Source organism: Diadema antillarum, unplaced genomic scaffold, assembly GCF_040938485.1.
Source record: "Diadema antillarum isolate AM-2024a unplaced genomic scaffold, OU_Dant_1.0 scf00000036, whole genome shotgun sequence".
NCBI lineage: Eukaryota > Metazoa > Echinodermata > Echinoidea > Diadematoida > Diadematidae > Diadema > Diadema antillarum.
Window position 1 is genome coordinate 4,480,350 of NW_027270925.1, and position 21,891 is coordinate 4,502,240.

The following is a 21,891-nucleotide window of genomic DNA, read 5'->3' on the forward strand; positions in this document are numbered from 1 at the left end:
TTAACGTTTAATTGTTCGTTCTTCAGCACTGAGTACTGTGTGGTGTACGGACACTTTACAAGAAATACAAGAATTAAGAGAATTGCGATTTACAATATTTATGGCAGGGCAGCAAGCAATCAATTAGTGGGCATTGTATTTTCTTGTCGTGGCAAGTGCACTTACTTGATTTACAATATCTGATAACATCTCAGTGATATTGACTCTAGCTTAACGCGAGAATTTTGCATAATTATGGTGCCAATTACAATGACTGCCGTTGCCAAGTCAACAGTTGCTTTCCTATACTGTCGATGTATTGGCTCCCGTGTCTTATTAGTGAAACTGACATGATTTTTATTATTTCTCGCCTTGTGAAATGGGACACAGCGATCCTTCTGAAGGTGGGGTCAGTGTCCAGTACAGTAGCAAAAGTCCCCAGAATACTGATTTAGATACAGCTGATAGATGATTTTTTTTTTCAAACGCTGAAGATCCAACGGAAAGTATACTTTCCGACAGTGATACCGTCACAACAGGAATCTGCATTTACTTTTCTTTTCAAACCCGTCAAAGGACATTTTTTTCTTGAAAGGAATGACTACAACTTTCATGATGAAGCAAATTTGAGATTCGTTTGTACTTTTAAAAAATGAGGACCTGAATGATTGGGAATTCCTTTTAAAGATTTGAGAATATTTGTTGTGATTACTTAATGTGACGAGATACCATTTGATTCTCAAGTTAGTGAAGAAAAAAGGTTAAAAAAAACCCCCAACTCATGTACTTCATGAGGAGCGCATCACATTTCCATAATTCTCCCCTTTCTCTTTTAGGAAAGGAGAAACTGTTTGTGTTTTTGCTCTTGTATGAATGTTTTTAAATGATGTATCACTGGATTTTTTGATGCAATTGTAACTATTTCACCGATGATTTAGAGTCTTGGTGCCAATGTATTTAGGGATTAACTTTGTTTTACCGTTTGTCCGATTTTTTTTTAATGGTTTTCCCCTTTTGAGGGTGCTGAATCCCAATCTGGATGGTGCAACTCTTGGTTTACGATATTGTTCAAAAGGGCCACCTGGCCGCCGAAATCTGAAATTCCTATATATTTCCTTATAAATGATGAAAAATTGGACACAAAAATTTTACCGCATTTCCAGGGTGCTGAATCCTAATCAAGGTGATGCCACTTTTGCATTCTTGAGGATTCTGAGATATTCGAGATGGCCGCCAAATATAGGTTTTCCCGGCCAATTTCGTACTTTTGTGAGCCCACTTGATAAAAGGTTCATTCAATTTAGCGAAAATCCTCGTCACTGCACATTCTGTCATTCAAAATTGCAAGTTGGTCGTTCAGTTTAGCATTTCGATCAATGAAATGTGCACATGTGCCTTTCGAATTCGTAAAAGGGGCATTCAAATTGGCACGTGCTCTTCAGTCATTCAAATTCGCCAGCACTGGCCGAAAGGAGTAATTCAGTCATTCAATTTCGCGTATGGGCAGTCAAATTCCAAACATGTTCATTCAAATTAAAGTCATGTTATTTCTATTTTGAAAAGGTGATAACATTTAGACGCGTATTTCTATGTGACCTTTTGCTTCATCCACGCACTGTTAAGCAGTAAAAGTATCATATTTTTGACCCTATATAAATCGAGTTTGTTGTTCTGAAACGCCCCTTTTCTTTCATACATGTCATTTTAGGCCTACATGACCAAAACTACAGATTACGTCATCTTCTTACAGTCATGATAGCACAAGTTAGATACAGATGTATTTCTCAAGAAGACAGAAAAAGAATTATATGGAGGAACATTTGATGATCATAACCTTGACTTCCTAGAACTGGCCGACACACTCGGAATAAAGCGCTCAACGGCCAGATAAGTTGTGGCCACATGATGCACTATCTTCGGACTGGAAGACTCACTAAGCACATTGAAGAAAAAAAAAACTGTTGCCAAAATCTCTAAAATGAGTACGAAACTCTGAAATGTAATGACGTTTGCAAAACAATAACTATGTTGAAAAAAGAAAATAAAGAAAGAACCAAAGCATAAACATGCGTGCTAAATTGACTGCAAAAGATGTTAAATTGGATGCACAAAAATGAATTTGAATGAACGAGTGCAGCATGTCCATGATCACGTGACTATATCATTCTAAATTGAATGAACGAATAACGAAATGGTGCTTGTTTTACGAATTTCAATTGAAAAAGTGTTAGTTAGAATGAGGCTAAATGTAATTTGAATGCTCCAAAATGAAATTGAATGAAGAGATCATAAAATTGAACTACCGAACATTTTTGCTAAATTGAATGCAGCAATTAGGAATTGGACTGACAAAAGTGCGAAATTGGCCGGGAAAACCTATATTTAAATTCCGGCATGTATTTCCTTATACATGATACATACCTTAATTCAAAGTTGAAAAGCTCTGATAATTTTAACCTATTTCGAGGGTGCTGAATCCGAATATGGATATGACAACAGTTACTTTTATAGTACGTGAGGGTTTTGAGATATCCAAAATAGCCGCCAAGAGTTGAAATTTTAATAATAATGTATTTCCGTATAAATTGTACAAAATTGAGAATAAATTGAAGGTTCAACCCTGTTTCGAGGAGGCTGAATCCGAATCAGGTTGATCAAACTGCTGTTTCAAAAAGGATTTTGACATAATTATACAGAAATAGCCGCCAAAAATATAAATTCCAATTTAAGTATTTCCTTATAGGTGGTAATTAATCGATACAAAAAGTATGGTTTTACCATATTTTGAGGGTACTGAATCCGAATTTAGTTCATAGAACTCTAGAATCCTTGTTCAGATTTTTTTTTTTATGATGGGATTTTTTTTTTATATATTCATTTCGGCCGCTATCTGGAAAATCTCAATGATGTAAGACTGCCATCAACCTGATTCGGATTCAGCACTCTCGAAATAGGATAAACCATCTATTTGTTTATGCATTACATAAGGAAATACCAATATCAAAATCTACATTTTTGGCGGTCAGTTTGAATATCTCAAAAACGTCTGGGATGCAAGAGTTGCTTAAAAGAGATTCTGTTTTAGCACCCTCGAAAAGGGCAAGAACATCAAATTTCTCACATTTTCACTATTTCAAAGGAAATAGATGGAAATTTTCATTTTTGGCAGCTATCTTGAATATCTCAAAATCCTTAAGAATGCAATACTTGCATCATCCAGATTCGGATTCGGCACCCTGAAAATGCTGTTTAACTTCATTTTTCTGACAAATTTTCACCATTCATATGGAAATATATAGGAATTTAAGAATTTGGCGGCTATTTTGGCGGCCATTTTGAATATCTTAAAAAAAAAAAAATCCTCAATGATGCAAGAGTTGCGTCATCCAGGTTCGGATTCAGTTCCCTCAAAATAGGGTAAAACCATCAAAAACATCTAGCAGAAAGTAAAACAAAGATAAGTGATTCATCCACATTACAAATATCTGCTTTGTCTGGAGCGATGACGAATGTTATAATTCATTATATGAACCTGATTTTCTCATTGTGGAGCAGGTGTGACAACAATAACTAAACTAATACTGCAGATACATGAACTACACTTGCAATGGAAATACACAGCAATGTAGGGCCTATGTTCTGTGTCTCTAAAAAGTGTGTGACGATATTGCTCGTAATACATTGTATACTATGTAAGGCGTTTGTACTTGTCTAAGTGAGAAATGGAAGCCTTCTGTCCAAGAAGGCATTAAGCATAAACATTCGAAATTTATTTTGAATAAAAACTTCAAAAGCGAAAATGTGCTTATTTACGTACAAAGTTCTGGTGGACTCGCTATAATGTATATCAACAAGCTATTTGTACATTTTTAAGACTTACAGTTATGTATAATTCACATTTGAATAATATCTGATCAAGCATTTTTTCCTTTCACTTATTAGTGGCTTATAGCCATCTCTAAAAGGAATAAAAAAGTTCTCTGTCGGACAATCTGAACATAAATGTGTCGGTATAAAGAATGACTTGTCAAATCTCAAAAGATGATGTCGGTTTTCAATTACTTTGTGGCTTTACGGATACGATCTTCTCACGAATATGTGTAGTCCATGGAAAAAAGCGGCTATGTTTGTATAATGTGTTATGAACATGTATGTGTATGTGGCTATATATACATATATATATATATATATATGTTGATAAGGTAGTCCACGTGTTGGCAAGATAAAAAGATAAGTAACAAAGCTGCAACAAAGTTCATGCTGTATTCACCAACGGTTTATTTCTTCACACAAATTTTCGGGCGTCTCGCCGCCCTTTCTCAAGTGTTGATACATATATATACATTATGTGAGATATGAGAAATGAGGAGAAATCGGTGCGTAGCTTTGACATCATTATTCCTCTTACTGTATTATATATATATATATATATATATATATATATATTTCAATTTCAATTTATTTTCATATTTCTCAATAAAAAATTCATCAAATATAACAAAATTAAATGAAATACATGATATCCAGCTGGAGACATACATAAAATATTGTAAATATATGAAACATATAGTGGTCGATCCATGAAGTTTGGAATCTGTGAATGAATGCTAAAGAAATATGAAGGAACCTACTTAAAAGCGAGCTTGTTGAGCGTAGGTCCCAGTTAAAATCGAGTTAAAGATTAAGATGGGAGCACGGGTGCAACAATGACCGAAACAAGGAGAAAAAAATAAAAAAAGTACAATTATACAATTATATAGCAAATTCTTCTCTAATGCAGGTTTGGGGTCGGATAAGCCATATGCTGCATAGGTTGATGATTGCCGTTCTGGCAATAATAACAATACGACTCAATATATGATAACAATAATACGGTTTAAACAGTATTAGAAAATTTTACATTGCGTGTATTAAGAAGGGAACACATGCAACATTCAACAACCAGTTATAGTGCAGTGAGAATTAAAATACCAGCTGTTTCCTCGCCCCAACTGTCTTTAAAGAGGAAGAATATACAATAGGTTATAAACACAGTGACAGAATTTGAGGGCGCAAATGGCTGGTTTAACATGTCAACAACCCTGGAGTACAGTACAGCGGGATAGTACTGTGCAGCACAAAACAGATTTCAGTGAACTGAATAAATGTAGTTATTCAATAAATACTGTCTTAATTTGCATTAAAGGTTGGTAGTGATAAACAACCTGTGAGTTCAGAGGGGAGATCGTTCCAAAATTTCGGTCCCGCATGCGTAATTGTTTTCATCGCGAAAATTGTGCGAGTACGTGGAAGGAGATAAGCGTCCCGTTGGCGGGTGGGATAATTGTGAACAGAGTAGTTTCTTTAAAACATATACCAGAAGAAAAACATCAGGAAGATTATTCGTGGAGAATTTATACATAAAAATACCTAGGTTGTAATTAAACAAGTCAGTCAATTTCAAAATTTTATTCTTGTGAAAAAATTCATTTGTATGAGATAGATATCCGGCGTTATTGATAATTCTGATTGCGCGTTTTTGGAGAAGGAAAAGCGAATCAAGCAAAAATCTGGACGAATTACCCCTTGCAAGAATTCCATAGTTGAGGTAAGGGGAAATCATTATTGAGTAAATAATTTGTAATATAATTTATGTATGGGGAAAGATATTTCAGCTTGTTTAAAATTCCTATGTTTCTGGACAAAATTTTACTTAAGTAGGTAAAGGTATTAGCCCACATTTGTAAACCCACGAAAATCAAAACTGCATAAAACAGGTCCAATATGACTTCAAGTACAAGTTATAATAGTAACATACCTCACCTGTTGCTCTTTGTCTATACCATTCGATAAAAGAGAGAAAATCATCGTTTTAAAATCAATTTTCAAACCGGGTCAACCCGACCCAAAATCGAATTACGAGCGCGGGCTAGCTACGTACATGTAACTTACACATGTATCGCATGCATGTAGTACGTACGTGGACCGGAGCTAGCGAGCGTTATACGCATGCATACGGTGCATTTTCATTTATTTTTATGAAAGTAATGGACTAATTGGAACGAAATTTTGCACAGGTGTTACTGCAATCATACCCAAACTCCATGCTAACTATGAGACCAATTGCTGCAGGTTTACACAATATTCACGTGGGCTAATACCTTTAATATGGGCTTTCCAGGATAGATCACTATCAATGTAAAGTCCTAGAAGAACTTGATACTATCTACCTGGTTTAAATTGATACCATTGATCTTGACATAATCAGAAACAGAGTGCAGAGAATTGCTAAACAGCATTTAATGCGTCTTATCAATATTTAGTGACAACTTATTTGCGTGGATCCAGGACTGAACAAGTTTCAGTTCATTGTTTAGCATATGTAAAGCGTGTTAGAGTTACGATGTGAAAGAAATAAATTTGTGTCGTCAGCAAAGCATAATTATGAATGAAAGAATCTGAGACGAATTTTGGAGGTCGTTTATCTACAAAATAAATAATAATGGGCCAAGTAGGGAACCCTGGGGGACACCACAAGAAGTTGTTTTCAAGAGAGACTCATAACCGTTTAAATAAACATATTGCTTTCTATTAGTGAGGTAGTCTTTAAACCAATCTAGAGCTGTCCCACGAATGCCGTAATGGCTTAATTTATAAAGCATAATATCATGGTCTATAGTACGAGTATCGAACGCTTTCGAGAAGTCGAGAAAAACACCGATGGTATGGGAAGCGTCGTCTAAAGCATGAGCTACTTTATCAATGAAAACTAACAAAGCGTGGGTTGTGCTATGCTGTTTTCTATATATATATATATATATATATATATATGATAAATATGATATATGTATATATATATATATATTATAAATATGATATATATATATATATATATATATATAACACATTATATACATACACATTATATTATGCGTATATATGTAATATTATGTATATAACCATACATATGCGCATAATATGGGCGCGCTATCACTGTTGTGATATACAATACATTATGTTGGTGTGTGCGTGCGTGTTTGTGTGTGCGTTCGTGTTACAAGCGATGAACCCGGGATATAAACTGGAACTGTTTTGTCGGGTTTCTTTTTCTGCGTTGTAACCTATATTCCACCTGAGGTAGCGGGATGGTCTAGATATCCTGTCCCCTCTCTTTGAAGTTATACATGCAATGGTCAATTCTCTGAAGTCTTTGACATGTTGGCCTATGATTTCAAGGCAAATTGGAAGATGACTCGATATTCCAAAGGCCTTGCTCCAGCGCGCTGCAGCGCAGCAGCGCAGGTATTTACAACAGTTTAGACCGTAGATATTTCTTACATTGATAGAAATATCCCTTCACGGTGAATACTTTCATGTTATGTCATGTTCCCCTCAACATTACCCCAGATGAGGGGAAAGATCCGTGACAATTCAGATACAATGAAATTACTGAATTCATAATACAACACACAACCTGTGAATATGGTTATAATATACATACACACATAATTATAAGATTACGTAATTATCTTCTGGTAAGTGGTAAGCTGTTCCAGCTTACCAGAAGACATTGTAGGCACGATCAGTGACAGACAGTCGCGTCCATAACCATCCTCTGCAGATTGTTTAGCATATTATTCATCAGCGCCCTCGATTTTCTTTTTGTCATTATTCCTCTCTTAAGCTGTTGTGAACCATTGATTGGGCCGTGAGGTTGTCATGTATAGTGAACAGCATTTAAGCATGATTTTGATACTAAGTGTCACGCCTTGTGGACTATTGTTCACAATATCATGTTATATATGTATATGTATATATACTAGGTGCTACAAAAAAATTTCCCACTTTTTCAAAAACTATACATTAGATAACACTGTGATTGATATGAGTAATAGCTAAATAGTGTACAATTTAGTTGGAGGCGATTTGAATATAGGAGCATGAATCAGTTTCGTTAAATCCATGATTGATTTCAAAGTTAAAGGAGACCTCCGGATGATTTTCAGATTTTTACATTTGAACAACTATAAATTAGTTATACTGAGGACAGAGTTTCAGAATCTGTGATAATTGGGATGAAGAATAAGAATGTTTTCAAAATTTAGAACAAATTGCAGTGAACAAGGATGATGACATGGCAGAGTCACCATAAGAATGCATGAGTTGGGGCTCAAGGAAGCAGAACAAAAGAAGAAGGCATGCATAGATTATACACAGGTGAACTCGCAAGCAAGCGGTATTGTCATGGAATTACACTGCTACATTTCTGAAATATGTGAACCTCCTATGTCATCATCCTTGTTCAGTGTAATTTTTTCGAGTATTGTTTCTCTGCTCAAGAACCACAATAAATTCCACAAATCTACACACGGAGTTGTCGATTTATGTACTACACAATGTGAAATTATGAAAATCGTCTGGAATGTCCCTTTAAGTTCCAGATTTGGTCAAATTTGAACCCTCTGTACAAAATCTGAACTTTGCACAAGAACCAATGATGTGTACGTGAGTGTGTGCTTACAATGACCCTGCACAATAGACATGGTGGTATGAATACCTCGAATATCTTTTCGAGCTCTTTTCAGAGCTCTGCTGACAAGGCTTCTGGACTCTTGCTCCAAGGCACATGAATGCTTTATCAATAATTCATGATGGATGGGCACTGCTAGTCTGAATGGTAACGGGTAAAATGCACGCACATGAAAAATCATAAGCACATGTTTTCATGTGCTTGCATACACTACATTTCAGGATGAATAAAGACTAGCTGTGATAGTGGGATTTCTCTGAATATGTAATAGAGCATTCCAATCCTGGCCATTGTTCAGGACCATTGTCAGGGTGTTAACCACACACTCCTATACACACCAATTGACCCCTGTGCAAATAAAAATTTTGTACAGAGGGTTGAAACTGAGCAAAATCTGAAACCTAACTTAAAAATAAGTTTTGAATTGAATGGAACTGATTCATGCAATCATTTTCAAATTACCTCCAACAAAATTGTGCACTATTCAGCTATTGCTCATATCAATGTCAGCGTTATCTGACATAGTTATCTATATAGTTTTTGAACTATTAAGGATCAAAAGTGGGAATTTTTTTTGTAACACCTAGTATATATATATATATATATATATATATATATATATATACGCATAGGCCCTACTATGTATCCAAGATATACATGTACGTTTTCAAACACAAAATGTGATCATGATCAATATTATTGTGTAAACGTTTAAGGATATATCATGGTCATTTCAATTGTGAAAATCTAAATACTCTTTATAATTATCCTTTTGAAGCCTGTTTAAAGCTTTAATACCTTCCGCGGAGATATTGTAGTGAAAGCATGTGGGCAGAAAAGTAAGCCCAATGACATTTTCAGCAGAGAACTGGATATCATGCAAGACATGTCCTGGCTTCGCTGAAATTTGCGCTAATCTGATGCTTTATTTCAGTAATATCATTTCAAAATATTCCACGAATAGCGGTTATTACAACGTCAAGTGGCGTGAACAGAACGGTGTAAGTTTCAATCAAAGCAGACAGTCATAAGCTATACAATTACCTAAGTAATGAAGTTGACATTTTGCGATCGCCTATTCTAATTAGAAAAGGCTAGGATGTCCTTACTACAGAGGTGATTGAAGCCCGGGATTGAAGTTGTTAAAATATCGACCACAAACTTAACTTGTTACTGTTAAGGTTCAGATGAATATCACCTTCTTTAGGAAGCACACGAAACATTAAATGTGTTGACTCTAGGTCCGATTTTGATGGATTTTTTTTTTGTATTGTTTATTTGACATTTTTCTGTTCTCGCTTAAAAGTCGAGTTTACATGCAGTGAACGTCCCTGCAAGGAATCTATGGGGATCATACTTAGGAGGGAAAGGATTACGGCAGAGAATGTATCTCTTGAAATAAAATAAAGCCCTCTTTCATGAAAAAACCCAAACAACCTACCAAACAAACAAACGTTAAAAGTGAAGATATTATAACAATGGTAACGATGGCGCTTGTAATGATAATAATGTATAATCATTTTACCCAGGGTAGCCTCCTTGTTGTAAGCACTCTTCACTCTCCGAGAGCCTTTGGATTTCATGAAGTTACTTGATGTCACTTGAAAATATTTTCAACTATTGTAACCTAGCAAGGAGGTAGAAATGAAGTCAATCTAATGGACTTAGCTCTTGCGTAGATAAACGTCGCTTTGACGACCGATTCGAGACGTCACAAAAATCATAATTATGATAGTATGTATTCATCTATCCTTGTTCACGAGAGATGAATAAAACTGCCTATTCACAATCATTGCCTTTTTGCGTTATTAAGACTCCAAATTGGGATACCCAATTATCGAGTGATCATGAAGAAGTCTAGAAACATCTTGTTGTGAATTCTAGTGTAGATGGATTTTCGATGAGCGCAGGTTGTTCAGGTGCCATACGCTATAGAGGTTGTGGGTAAGAGACTGCACATAACGTCGTCTTCAAACATAATGGCAATTTAAATGACAATTATAGAGGCACAAATAAATCAGTGATATTGTTAAGCACATGAAAAACCGAAGTTACAAGTGTCGAAAAACACGTTTCGTCTCATTCACTTTCAATTTTTCTGAAGTGAACTTATAAAATCAATTGATAAAACACAATTAAAAAGTATTCAATTTCAGGTAGTATTGACGTAACGAAGGCCTGAGTAAAAGCGTGCGTGCTTTTACTTAGGCAAGGTGAGGATTCAGGTTTTAAGGTTTTTTTTTTTTTTTTTTTTTTTGCGAAATACTTAGAAACCATTTTAGAACAATGTTACAGAGCATACAACTCAGACAGAAGATTTTAAAAGTTTTTTTGGTGAAAATCGGTTTTGAAATGATTGAGATATCTAGAAACAAAGTAAAGCATTTAGCGATTTTGATAAAAGACGGGTCCCACCTTTTGTTTGGATTTTGTTTAAATATCTCAGCCATGTCAAAACCAATTTTCGTCATTAAACTGCGAATTTCTCTTAGAATTGTGTGTTCTTTCATATTTCATAAGAGTTTTCTCACTATCTAAAAGATTATCATCAGAAAACGTTGGAAACATTAAGCCCCAGCTCAACCAACACTATACCATCCATTTAAAGCCCATGTCACACTTAAGTGCAGACCGGTCGTCGACGATTCTACGACCTCACTGGTCGTATAATAATACTAGTGGTCTTCAAAAGTCGACACGTTGCGCTACAAATACATGTCAGATTAAGGAGAATGGATAACATGAGTTGCCTTCGCCGAAAAGAAAGTACTTAAAGTCCACTGAAATGACAGTGAACCGGGACTCCGATTCAGGCATTTCATCTTACTCTTGCATCCTTGAAGGTTTTGAGATACTCAAGATGGCCACCATCATCAGTTGCATCATCCAGATGTGGACTCAGCACCTTTGAAATAAAGTTAAACCATATTTGTTTCTACTTTTTCACTGTTTATGGGAAATATATTGGAATTCAGATCTTGGCGGCAATATTGGTAGCCATCTCCAAACCCTCAAGGATGCAAGAGTTGCATTATCAAGATTCGGATACAGCACCTTCGAAGTAGAGCAAAACCATCAAAAAAAAAAATCGAATACAAAGAAACAAAGAATACAATGTCCATAATTTACTTTTGAAAACGAGGAGGAAAAATTTTAGTAAAAATTAGATTATATAGTTGTATAACCTTCAGTGCGCCGATCCAATTCTCACATTTTTCGAGCATATAGGCCGGCAGTTAATTTCAACCCAGTTCAGTATCCACAGGTAGGGTCAATCAAAGGACTTTGATAAAGGTCTTTGATCGAAACGTCAGTCCAGTTTTATGGCTCCTGCGGTGTTTTTATTTGACTCCTGGGTTTTTACTCCTGATATCTATAATATATATATATATATATATATATATATATATATATATATATGAAAGTTCTGCGTCGGTGTGTAGTAAATAGATATCAAGGGTAAAAACAGTCGTATAAACACCGCAGGAGCCAAAAAATTGGATTGACGTTTCGGTCAAAGACCTTTATCAAAGTAAATCTGAACATAAACAATTTGATGCAAGAAACTAAGAAGACGCATAAGTTGCCAAGATACAATAGTAATAACAAAAGGCTGGCAAGGTATAAGCGCTAGGGAGTGACGCCACAAAGGAAGAAATAAAAGGGCGTCACTCCCTAGTGCTTATACCATGCGTCCAGCCAGCCTTTTGTTATAATTATTTGTATCCTGGCAACTTATGCGTCTTCTTATAGTTTCTTGCATCAAATTGTTTATGTTCAGATTTACTTTGATAAAGGTCTTTGACCGAAACGTCAGCCCAATTTTTGGCTTCTGCGGTGTTTATATAAACGACTGTTTTTACACTTGATATATATATATATATATATATATATATATATATATATATATATATATATATATATCTGTCCTGGTGAATAGCGTAAAATATCCAGCACTGTTTACGTTTGTTCAATACCAAATCAGAATAAGACAAAGTCAACAAACCAAACACCTGCAAAACAAACATAACCAAGAACAAAAACAAGATGAAAGAGCTATAATATGACGTACTTTTGGATGAATAATTATGGCATGCGAATTATATAGGTTCAGTGATGCACCGAGATTGTCAGTCTACTGTTGTCATTTTTATCAGGTAGCCATATCAAATCTTTTTCCAGTGTAAAGCAAACGAGGAGTTTCCTGTCAAATATTATAAAAGGAATCATCCCCAATTATCCCTTTCTGGGCTCGAAAAAACACAAGGGATAAATCAGAACAATCCCGTGAGCTTTGTAAGTGTGCTGCCATGACACTGGTACGCCCCCTTGTACTTGACCCATTTTTTTTTCTTTGTACACAACACTGGTCTACCCTTCCCTCAGATAGAATTCTTGAATTGACCTGTAATATACTTGTCAGGTGTCATTGTGTCCAAATATGATATGCATATATGTATGTATATATACAATGTGTGTGTGTGTGTGTGTGTATGTGTGTATGTGTGCGTGTGTGTACATAAATAATTACGATGTGTTGACAGGGTTCAGGGATTGCTCTTTGTATGATAAAGTGACATGACATTTGTTCCTGCGACAATTGCTCCTATCTTATTTTTTCCAAGGACTTATAGGGCTAGGGTTATAGGGTTGTGATATGGTTTTATAGGTTTAGTTTGATGTGAGAGCAAGGATAAGGGTTGAGGTTATGGAACCGTATAATGACCCGTTTATGGGTAGAGGTGTGACTTCATGTGGCATTTTATGAGAATGTTGTTAAATTCCCTCTTTTTTAGGGAGCAAATTTCGACCTGACTACCCTGCAAATAATAATTCGCGTATTGTCCAAGTCAAAATAAACGATGGAGCTGGGTGGACAATAATTTCGTCCCCTTTCTAACCTCTTTTGCACAAATCTTTCCTTCAGTCTACATCTATACGAAGAAAAGACACACACAAAGACACAATTATTTCAAAGCTCTCGTACGTCTGATTTTTTTTTTTTTACATCTGATTATTTTTTTAACATCTGGAGGGCACACTGCTACAAACGCAAATCGGAAAGTGGGCGAAGAACGCTGACTCCTTTGTATCTAGTGAGAAGCACCCCCGCACATCATAACACACACACACACACACACACACACACACACGCACATACACGCACATACACGCACACAGAATGCATGAATGAATGAAAAAGTGTCAAATTGCCGGATTTTTTTTTTACTTTTCTACATGCGGGTCAATTTGGTTACATGTACATACAGTACTACCTGTTTCATCTAGCATATCGATAACTCTCTTCCGCGATAGACTGCGAATTCATATCTTGTATTTGATTAATTTGATAGAGTTCATTGCTGGAACATCATCTTAGATAAACACCCATGCACACAACACACGCACACAGAGACACAGACACAGACACAGAGTCACAGACAAAATGATCATCTAAGGCAGAAAAACAGAAACGAGTCGTACTTTTCTTAAGTTTATTTTACAAATCTTGGAATCATAACGATTATATTACATACGAATAATTATACAGTGCGTCCCAGAAAAACAAAACTGCACACAAACACACACCCTTAAACAAAAGCTTATTGTGCGGAAGCAATGGGGTGCATAATTGAAAAAAAAATATTTAGAATAAACTGACTAATGCTTGTTCAAATACTACATTAAGCAAACTTATGCATTCATGTATCTTTGAGTACCGTGACTTTGAAAATTGATGAATAAAAAATATTAGCTCTTTTACTTTATATATATATATATATATGCCTTTTTTGGGGGGAGGGGGGGGGGGGGGCTTAGACCTTTACCACATCAGAAAAAGAACACCTCTCAGTCCCCAAAAGGCAGAATCCAAAAACGAAGGCTTAAAGTGTGGAAGCAGTGGAAGGTATGATTGGCAAAAATATGTTCAAAATAAACTCTGACTTATATACTCTTTCAATCAGCAAACTCATTCATTCATTCATCTACCGTGAAAATTTTATGTCAGAAACCATTCATTTGCTACACGTTTTGGCTTGTGTCATGGCGTATAATCGAATACACATTTTTAAAATGAACTTGTTTTTTATTGGAAAATAAATTTTCACTAAGTCTGCTCTTTCAAATGTTAGATTAATCAAACTTATTTAGTCATTCATCTCTGTGTTGTGACTTTGAAAATTTAATGTCACAAACCAGGAGCTGCACTTTTTGTCTTTAAGCCCTCAGATTATTAAAAAAAAAGAAAGAGATGAACACCTCTTATTCCCTAAACAGAATTAACAGAACCCTAAAATAAGGGCTTAAGAATGTGCGGCAGCAGTGCTAATGGAGCGTACGATTGAAGGAACATGTTCAAAGTAAACTTTGACTTATGCTCTTTCAAAATCAAATGATACATCAATATCAACAATCATCTGTTACACTTTTTGGTATGTTGGTCTTTTGGCGTGTAACTGAATTCACATGTTTCAAATTTAAAAAAAGATTTTCACTAGTTATGTTCTTTCAAATTTTAAATTAATCTTACTTAGTAATTCACTCATCTCTGTGGTCTATGACTTTCTACCAAAAAAAAAAAAAAAAAAAAACCCTAACAACACACACACACACACACACACTCAAACGTTGTCTACATTGTTAGGTCATTTGGCTTTTTGGCGTACTGAAAACATACTGTCAAAATAAACCTTTGTCTTTTAAATAAACTTTTGCTGAATATGCTCTTCCGAATATTACACTAGTCAAACTTATTTTTTTTTCACTCAACTCTGTGTAAGTTGACTTTGAAAATGTAATGTCGAATACCATTTGCTAGATCATTTTTTTTTGTTTTGATTTTTGGCCTTTAGGCGTATAACTGAAAACACATTTTGACAGTATACCATTTGATAAACTTTCGCTAATAATGTTCTTTATAGAATAACAACTAGTCAAGATTATCTATTCATTCATCACTTTTTACCACGATTTTGAAGATTTAATGACAAAACCCATTTGCTACACTTTATTTTGGCTTAGACACGTACTCCGCACACCACTGCGGCATATAGGCCTTCAAAAAATTCCGTAAACCGATTCTTGTCAGCGGAGAGTTTGTGAGCTGGTGCCCCATCCTACATCCACCACACAATTTGGAATGTTACAGTCTATGTAATCATCGTTAAAAATGCATTTCTTGCTGGCGTACCGCATGCTCATTTATCATCTGGAGATATACTTGGCCGTTCATTTCCCGCTAATAGACGGCCAGTCCGAGAACGCCATTGCCACAAACTGCGACCGAAATCTTCTCTCAGCTAATGGTAAACATTACCATTAAGAAAAATTCTGGAGGATAATGTGCCGGGGCGTACTGCAGAACATCGTGGGTGTTGACATTTCTGTTCATGACAAATGTCGCCTCATCACCAATGATTAGGTACCAAGGAACCTTGATGGGCTGCGTTGACGTCTATTCTCAGTAACTACTGCGCAAAATCTCGCCTCCCCTTTAAATCTGCAGGGAAACGGATGGCGAATGTGAGTCATGTACGGATGGAAACGCAAGTGCAAACGAGAATAATGCGGTTTAATGAATAATGGGAGAGCCCAATGCCATTTCTCCTAGCACTGATATTCCTTGGTTAGACGTGAAGATGACTGGTAACTGCTTAGATGTTGTCTGCAGTTTGCACTAAGCGTCTTCTTTCAGAATTCAGAATCTTTCAGAATCCCATTCAGCCTTTTGCCATGATCTTGATATCTTATCACATTTGCCGAGATGATCAGTTTTGACGGAGGTTCCCAATTAGGGAAAGCATTCCTGAATTTATAATTCCTTGTCTCAGGAAATTTGGTAACGATAATCACTCTTTGTTAAGGGGTATCTGAACTATATCATATAAGTTTGGTGAAGTAGGGGTGTTTCATTCACCAATTAATTTGCTTGATTCATCATCCGAGAGGACAAAGGAGGGCAATGGTCTTTCATTCCCGTAGATCTGTTCACTATTAGCATTATTCAATTAGATGCCGCTGTGTCGGACAAGCCTCAGGAGAGTGTCTTTGCTGTCAAGAGCAACCTAAACCACTGAATCGTAATGACTATGAATAATCGAAGCGCTAAATCCATGAAGAAAAAGGAATGTGAATTCCTTAAAATCAGTGTCAGCACTTTGTTTTCAGAGCACATTTTCTTTGTCCTATAATGAGGTTGGTTTCGGGACATAAAGTCATTGCATGAAAACACAAGCATTTGAAACAAAAATCCAGGTTTTCTCCTAACCATCACACGTGGATTTAGCACCTCATAAAAGGGACTCTTCATAATATAATGTGATATAATATAATATAACATAACATAATATAATTAAATACAATATTATATGATATATAATATAATATAATATAAAATAGTATATAACTAATAATATGAAATAATAATGGGTGTAAGAAAAAACATTTCCCACTTTTGATCCTTAATAGTTCATAAAGTAAGTAGCAAATAACACTGACATTGATATGAGCAATACCAGAATAGTGTACAGTTTTGTTGGAGGTAATTTAGAAATGAAAGCATAGCTCAGTTTCATTAAATTCAAGATTAGATTTTCAGAAAGGGTTCAGATTTTGATCTATTTTCAACAATCTGTACAAAACTTTAACTTTACACAGGGGTCAACTGGTGTGTATGGGAGTGTGTAGTTAAAACCCAGACAATGGCCACGGTTTCAATGCTTATTTATTCACGAGGAATTACACTATTACAGCTAGTCTTTATTCATCCTGAAATGTAAAGTAAGTAAGCACATAGAGACATGTGTTACTTTTTTCATGTGTATGCATTTTACCCCTTACCATGAGTTCAGATTACCAGTGACCAAGGCAATCCATGAGATAATAATGGGTGTAAGAAAAAACATTTCCCACTTTTGATCCTTAATAGTTCATAAAGTAAGTAGCAAATAACACTGACATTGATATGAGCAATACCAGAATAGTGTACAATTTTGTTGGAGGTAATTTAGAAATGATAGCATAGCTCAGTTTTATTAAATTCAAGATTAAATTTTCAGAAAGGGTTCAGATTTTGATCTATTTTCAACAATCTGTACAAAACTTTAACTTTACACAGGGGTCAACTGGTGTGTATAACATTCATGCGCCTTGCAGCAAGAGACAAGAAGCCTAGTCAGCATGCAGAGCTTTGAAAAGGTGGCATTCGTGTCCATTATTCAGGGTCATTGTAAGCACACACTCACCACACATCATTGGTTCTTGTGTATAGTTGAAGTTTGGTACAGAGGGTTAAGATTTGACTGAAAGCTGGAAACTAACTTCAAAATTAATCATGGACATAATGAACTGATTTCGGCTTTCATATATAAATCACTGCCAACTAAATTGCACAGTATTCAGCTATTAGGGCCTACTCATATCAATGACAGTGTTATCTGAAACAGATAGTTTTTGAACTATTAAGGATCAAAAGTGGGAAATGTTTTGGTAACACCTAGTACAATGTATAATATAAAGCATATGGGAACACACACACACACACACACACACACACACACACAACTTTACATCGGCCATATATGAAAAGGGAGTAAAAGCCAATCCGCAGAAATAACTCCAAGGATGAAACTTGCTTCTGAATAACAATATATTTTTTTAAATGAAAATTTTATTTCATTCTTATTGCAACATGGCTGTATGGTGGCTTGGTATAGGATGGGAGTTCACAGAAATCACAAATGGAATCACAGAGTACAGAGGTCTATGTTCAAGACATTTGTAACAGCGAAAAAACAAAAACACAGAATGAGGACGACGATCACTATACACCATTCCTTGACGCGGAAAAATATCTACAGCATAGACATCTCCCCCCCCCCCCCCCTCCCCCGAAAAAAAAGTAACAAAACAGAAAACGAAAGAGTGATTCGACTGTCACCGTCGGCTTGGATCCCTCCATCTTTTGCGCAGTCACTATATCTGCCAGGAAAAGATGGCCCATCATTTACAATGAAGCTCATTGGTCATCTGATTGGAGTATTGACCTTACGCCCTCTTAGCTCAAAAGAAATACACATTTCTATCCATGATTCCTTCAAATAATGCTCTCAAACTTATACCCTGTGCAATTTATGGTTAGAAATGATATTTGAGATGCATTTTGAGACGTTCCATCCCTGTTATTCAAGGCAAGGCAATTTTAATCTATTTTCACTATTCTCATCAAGTACTGCCTATGGACAATCCTTTTGGCTTGAAATTGAAATTTGAAACTAAAGACCATCTATTTTATACCTGCTTATTGACTGACGTTACAGGACATTTCTTGGTAAAGTAATGACTGGAAATTACTTCTTTTGTCAAAAGAACAGTGGCTTTTGATATTGACCTTTGATCTCCGCTCACTATCATTTAATTGAAAAAGTTATAGCTTCTTATTCTTTTTATACCAATTTCTACGTACATTACATTTCAAGATAAAGCTACAACTCAAAATTGCTTTTTCAGCCAAAATCATACTGACTTCGACATTCGACATTGCAGGATTTAATTGGCTCAATCATCTTAAATACACCTCACTTGGAATATGTGGGTCAGCCACTAAGTAAAAATATTGAACACATTCTTCATTCACGATAACAAGATGAGGGTTAGACGACTGGAAGCATATGGAAGTACGGACAATCTGGAACCATAATGACTTCTCCATCCTTTATGATGGAGCAATAAAAAAATAAGAATTGGTCTTCATTTATTTCCAAACCAATCCTCACACCTAATTTCAATAAAAAAAAAATGATGCTATCACAATAGCTTGAGAAGGCACAAAATGTGGCACTAACGTTCACCAGTATCACAAGAGAAAGTATCCCATTCTATCAGATTCTACACTTCCGCCTCTTCTGCTACAAGTTTTACGGTAAACAGAAGTATAATCACTGTCCCATTATACACATAAGGTGCAGTAGGTATGAAAACTGGAAAGTTCTAATTTTTCATGTAATCAGATCATCTCACACTGAAATCTTGCAGTTGTGTGATTTGACCTTGTGTAATATAAAGAGAAATAAAATGTTGACAAATTGCCCTACATCGACGTATAAATGAGGGAAAACTATACATAATTGACCAGCTGGAGAAGTCGGGGGTTGCTTATGAATCAAATTAAGCTGCATTCTAAAACCGAATTTGAGAATGCCTTCTTGGCCTCTCTTATGGAATATTCATGAAAAAAGAACGTGTATTAAAGAATTCAAAGTGCAAAACAGAAATCCTTTACTATCCCTGCCATAATTATGTCTACTTCTACCGAATAACTATGCAATTCAAAAAGATTGTAACTACACTAAACGTCATTACACAAGAAATGATGGCTAAGTATCAGTCTCCATCACAGAAAAAAGATGCCGTATTTTTAAGAATGGGACAGGAGTTTGTGCATAAAAATGGCTCCTGCACTCATTCTGTGTATTTTAGATGTATACTTCACTGAATTAACAACCCTCTTAACGAATGGCGTTGATGATAATTTGAGTTCAATGAGCAAAACGTAAAATAGTAGGCCTACCTGTAACAATATCAAATGCTTTATTATAATACTGGAATTTGTGAAGACTTTGTACATGTCACCTCGTCAATATCTTTTTGAAGTGAAATTATGTTTGGCACCAGTTAAGACACATTTTAAATCAAGCTCACATTAAGTTTGTTCACTTCTACAGCAAAATAATGTTCCAACAGAAGACTACATGAACACGAAGGGACTTTTAGCGGTAATTTTATTGAGCTCTAATCATTGACCACAAAACACTTTTGACAGTAGAGTTTTTTATTAAATGGAAATTTACTCCAAATATGAACGTGGGTCAAGTGAATGTGAAAATAGTAGCAGTACACATAGTGAAGTTTGCGGAAAATTTGCATATCTGTTCAAAAGTTATGTAATTCTAAAGTTTTAGTTAAATCCATGTACTGCCAAATAATCAAGAGACTAAATGAGTCTGTGATGTCACAGTAAGGCAACGATATAAAGAGAATAGAAAAAGAATTCAACATATTTTCATTTTCAAGCAGAAGCAAAAAGCACTTGATGTTCCTCTTTCAAAAGGCAGAGCGGGGAAACATAACCTTCAACACAATCACAATGTTAGTGACGAGTTCGAGTTAATGTGTACTTTTATTCTTCAAGAATTAAATTCTGGAATTCTCTTTTATTCTCTGTATATAGTGCCCTACTGTGACACAACAAATTGTTGCAGTTATCTTAACAAGCCATGATAGCACATGCAATTAAACAGGAAAAGTAGAAATTACGCGGTGCGTAATATATGTCCCCGCCGGAAGTAGCATTTTGTAGCAAAATGTGCAATATAGGTAAAAAATCAAGGTCAAAGGTCAAAGAAGTCAAAGGTCAAAATTCTGTGTAAAAGTTTTGAAGCCCTCACCTAGTGCCATCACATAAAGCAAACGGAATCGAAATCGGGTTAGAAATGGCGAAGGAGTAGCATTTTATAGCCAATGTACAATACAGGTCAAAAATCAAGGTCAAAGGTCAAAGAAGTCAAAGGTCAAAATTCTGTGTAAAGTTTTGAAGCCCTCACCTAGTGCCATCACATAAAGCAAACGGAATCGAAATCGGGTTAGAAATGGCGAAGGAGTAGCATTTTGTAGCCAATGTACAATACAGGTCAAAAATCAAGGTCAAAGGTCAAAGAAGTCAAAGGTCAAAATTCTGTGTAGAAGTTTTGAAGCCCTCACCTAGTGCCATCACATAAAGCAAACGGAATCGAAATCGGGTTAGAAATGGCGAAGGAGTAGCATTTTGTAGCAAAATGTACAATACAGGTCAAAAATCAAGGTCAAAGGTCAAAGAAGGCAAAGGTCAAAATTCTGTGTAGAAGTTTTGAAGCCCTCACCTAGTGCCATCACATAAAGCAAACGGAATCGAAATCGGGTTAGAAATGGCGAAGGAGTAGCATTTTGTAGCAAAATGTACAATATAGGTCAAAAATCAAGGTCAAAGGTCAAAGAAGGCAAAGGTCAAAATTCTGTGTAGAAGTTTTGAAGCCCTCACCTAGTGCCATCATATAAAGCAAACGGAATCGAAATCGGGTTAGAAATGGCGAAGGAGTAGCATTTTGTAGCAAAATGTACAATATAGGTCAAAGGTCAAGGTCAAAGGTCACGACTGAAATTCTGTGTAGAAGTTTCAAAGCTCCCATGTAGTGCTATCATATAAAGCAAACAGAATCAAAATTGGCTCATAAATGACAGAGAAGTAGCAAATTGAAGATTTTGATCACACACGGACGCACACACGGACACACGGACGGACGGACGGACGGACAGACACACGGACGGACGGACGGACGGACACACGGACACACACAAGTACGGAGCCC